This window comes from Prosopis cineraria, unplaced genomic scaffold (assembly GCF_029017545.1).
Source record: "Prosopis cineraria cultivar Desert tree isolate PC_DT_omini unplaced genomic scaffold, ASM2901754v1 PC11, whole genome shotgun sequence".
NCBI lineage: Eukaryota > Viridiplantae > Streptophyta > Magnoliopsida > Fabales > Fabaceae > Prosopis > Prosopis cineraria.
Genome location: NW_026555342.1, coordinates 37,505,294 through 37,509,531, shown reverse-complemented (window position 1 = coordinate 37,509,531; position 4,238 = coordinate 37,505,294). Strand labels below are relative to the sequence as shown.

The 4,238-nt window shown below is 38.5% G+C and overlaps 1 non-coding gene across 1 annotated transcript; it reads right to left on the bottom strand.

Moving 5' to 3' along the window:
- Window positions 1–206: 206 nt before the first annotated feature.
- LOC129287355 (small nucleolar RNA R71) lies at window positions 207–313 on the bottom strand. Its single transcript, XR_008587675.1, has one exon. It is a non-coding gene; the product is annotated as a small nucleolar RNA R71 (small nucleolar RNA).
- Window positions 314–4,238: the final 3,925 nt, after the last annotated feature.

Here is a 4,238-nt window from a genome sequence, read left to right as displayed (position 1 = left end):
TTTTGCATACTTTCCTATTGGTTTGTGATACTATGAAGCCTATGCATGTAAATGTTGATGATGTTCAAGCTAAGGCTTTTGTATTTTCTCTTGAAGGTTTAGCAAAGGAGTGGTATTTCAACTACCCTTCTTATGTGAAAGTGAGCACATGGGCCGAGCTAAGAAGACTCTTCTTAGATAAATTCTTTCCAAATTCCAAGGTCACCAATTTGAGAAAGCAAATCTATGGGGTCCAACAAGGAGAGGATGAGAGTCTCTATGAGTATTGGACTAGATTCCAAGGCCTTTTGGCTAAATGCCCACACCATCAAATTTCTAGTGAGAATTTAGTCCAATATTTCTATGAGGGCTTGATTCCAAGAGACAAAGTTAACATTGATGCCGCTAGTGGTGGATGCTTGATTGACCTCACTTCCTTAAAGGCTTGGGAACTAATTGACAAGATGGCTTCAAGTGGTGCTCAATACTCTACAAGGGAAAAGAGAAATGTGAATATGGTAGGTTCCTCAGTTCTTAATGATTCATATGTGGACTTGCTAGCTGCCAAGATTGGGAGAATGTTGGCTCCACAAATATCTCAAGTGAGCAATGTAAGTACTTCTCAAGCACTTGTCCCTTATTCTTGTACTTTTTGTGACTCACCTATGCATGTAGAAAGCAATTGTCCTATTAAGTTTGAACAAGTAAATGCTATCTACAATGGAAAACAATCCTATGGTGGGAGGCAAGGGCAAGGAGCTTATTCTAATACTTACAACCCTTCATGGAGAGACCATCCTAATTTCTCCTATTCAAATCCAAATGTGGCTTTACAAGACAATCAACAAAGAGGATCCTATCAAAACACCTTTGGCCGTGACCCTCCACCTCATTTGTCTCAAGGTAGCTCTTCTCAAAGCTACAATCCAAGTGGTAATTCTCTTACACCTTCTTCTAATTCTTATAGTGATAGGAGGCTTGTTCCAATTGAGAGTTCTTCTAATTCGAACTCTTCTAATGATGTGAATGTGTTACGTAAGCAGTTGATTGAAATGAACTCTTTGTATAAAAACATGTATGATGGCTTAGGGAACAAGGTAGAGAGTATGGGTAACAAGTGTGAGAACATGAACTCTAAAATTGATGCCCTTACTTCTCAAATGAATATGCTTGCTAACCAATTAAGTGCAGCCAATGCTCAAGCCTCTACATTACCATCCAACACCGTTGCTAATCCTAAAGCTAATCTTAATGCTATCACATTGAGGAGTGGCAAGGAGTTGGGAGAAAGAGTACAAGAAGACAAAAGACAAGGGAAGGCCGAGAAGCCCTCTTTAAATTCTTCAATTGATGTTAATGTTTCTAGTTCTTCTTTTGCTCCTAATGATGCATCTTTTTGTAGAGATGATGAGGATGAAAACATTGAGGAGATCATATGTGAGCAACCACCATCTAAGGTGGAAAAGGGGACTATGGCCGAGTTGTTTAGTAAGGAAAAAGAGGGAGAGGCCGAGCAAAGTGAAACAAGAAAGGAGAGTTCAAGGAAGGAAGAAGGAAAGCAAAGTCAAGAGATTATGAAGAAGCTTCCTTTTCCACAAGCACAAGTGGTCCCTAAGCAAGTAAAGGGACAATTTGATCAAGAGGTATATGATTTCTTCCACAAGATTCATGTTAATGTACCCTTGATGGATGTAGTTAAGAACTTTCCTAAGTATGCCAAATTTTTGAAAGATTGTTGTACAAATAAAAGAAAATTTAGGCCTAATGCAAGGGTACAATTACCCTCATCTGTGAGTGCTATCATGAAGCCTCAACTCCCTATAAAATGTGAGGACCCCGGTTCCTTCACAATTCCATGCAAGATTGGCAACACACATTTTTCTCATGCATTGATAGACTTAGGTGCAGCCATTAATGTTATGCCTCTTTCAATTTATCATGCCTTGAGTCTTGATTGCATGCATAAGACACCTATGATATGCCAATTAGCGGATAGAAGTGTTAGAAGACCACATGGAGTAGTAGAAGACTTGTTGGTTTGTGTTAAAGGTCTATTATTTCCTGTGGATTTCTATGTGCTTGATATGTCAAAAGAAGGGAGTGGGGATGATATTTTGATTTTAGGAAGGCCATTTATGAGGACTGCCCGTACATTGATTGACATGGAAAAAGGTAGTTTGATTTTGAAATGTGGAGAGGATCATGTTATTTTTAATATATATGAAGCAATGAAACATCCTTTTGAGGATTATTCTTTGTTAGGTGTAAGTTCCATTGAGTTATTGCTTCATGATGCTTGTGAGTCTCACATGCTTGATTCTTTCTCACATGTTGATGATGATTTGTCTCTTGTTACTACTACATGTATTGATGGATGTAGTTGTCCTATTTGTTTAGAGATTGATGCATGCTTGAATGATGCAACTACTTCTTCTCATGATTTGTTTAAAATATCTCCTATGCTTGATCTTGAAATGCTTGAGAAGGGTATATCTTCTTGTGTTGTAGGTACTAAAGCCATTAAGGCCGAATCTATGAGTTTTTCTCCACTCGAGCTTGATGTTCTTAGGATTCCCAAGCTATTGGAGGAAAATTCTACACTTTCACATGTCGAGGCCGTGGCTCAAGTCCAAGCACTTGAGGACAAGTTGCAAAAAAGGGGGAGGCTGTAAAGAAAGAAGAGGAGAAATCAAAAACAAGTGAGAAGCCTAAAAGACAAGATAGTACCATGGAATATTCCACCAAATTAGACTTGAAGAAGCTCATTCCCTCTTGTGTAGAGCCACCTACCTTGGAGTTGAAGCCTTTACCATCCAATCTCAAGTATGCATATCTCATTGAGAATGAGAAGCTTCCGGTAATAATTTCTAACTCTTTATCTCTTGAGGAAGAAAATGCATTACTTGATGTGTTGAGAAAGAACATACATGCTATTGGTTGGACTTTGGCTGACATTCCTGGTATTGACCCTATTGTGTGCACACATAAAATTTTTCTTGAGGACAATGCTAAGCCCATTAGGCAACCACAAAGGAGACTTAACCCATTGATTTTAGATGTGGTAAAGAAAGAGGTTGTTAAGCTACTTAGTGCTGGGATCATCTATCCTATAGCTGACAGTGAGTGGGTGTCTCCAACCCAAGTTGTACCTAAGAAAGGGGGGATTACTGTGGTAAAAAATGAGAAAGGAGAGCTTGTTCCAACTAGAGTTCAAAATGCTTGGAGAGTGTGCATAGACTATAGGAAGCTCAATAATGTGACTAGGAAGGACCATTTTCCTTTGCCTTTTATTGATCAAATGCTTGAGAGATTGGCTTCCAAGTCCCATTATTGCTTCCTAGATGGGTTTAGTGGGTATTTTCAGATTCCTATAGCTCCTAGTGACCAAGATAAGACTACCTTTACATGCCCCTTTGGTACATTTGCCTATAGGAGGATGCCTTTTGGTCTTTGCAATGCACCTGGTACTTTTCAAAGATGCATGATGTCCATATTTTGTGATTTTATTGAACATTGCATGGAAGTCTTTATGGATGATTTTACTGTGTATGGTGAGTCCTTTGATTCATGCTTGCATTCTTTAGATAAAGTGCTTGGTAGGTGCATTGAAAAGAAGCTTGTGCTTAACTTTGAAAAATGCCATTTCATGGTAGATAAAGGAATTGTTTTAGGCCATTTGATTTCTTCCAATGGCATAGAGGTGGATAAGGCCAAAGTAGATGTGATTGCTTCTTTGCCATATCCTGTTTGTTTGAAAGATTTGAGATCATTTTTGGGACATGCAGGCTTTTATAGGAGATTTATAAAGGGGTTTAGTGAAATTGCTTTGCCTATGTCTAAACTCTTACAAAAAGATGTTGATTTTGTTTTTGATGATGCTTGCAAAAGGAGTTTTGACACTTTGAAAAGCATGCTCATTTCCCCTCCCATTCTTAAAGCCCCAAATTGGTCTTTACCTTTTGAGTTGTCATGTGATGCTTCTAATTTTGCTGTGGGAGCTATGCTTGGTCAAAGAGAGGGCAAGTTATCATATGTGATTGCTTATGCATCTAGGACCCTAGATTCAGCTCAGGTTAATTACACCACAACTGAGAAAGAGTTGTTTGCTATTGTTTTTGCACTTGATAAATTTAGATCATATCTTCTTAACTCTAAAGTTGTTGTGTACACTGACCATGCTGCTGTGAGGTACTTGTTTAAGAAGACAGATTCTAAGCCTCGCTTGATTCGATGGGTGATCTTAATGCAAGAATTTGATG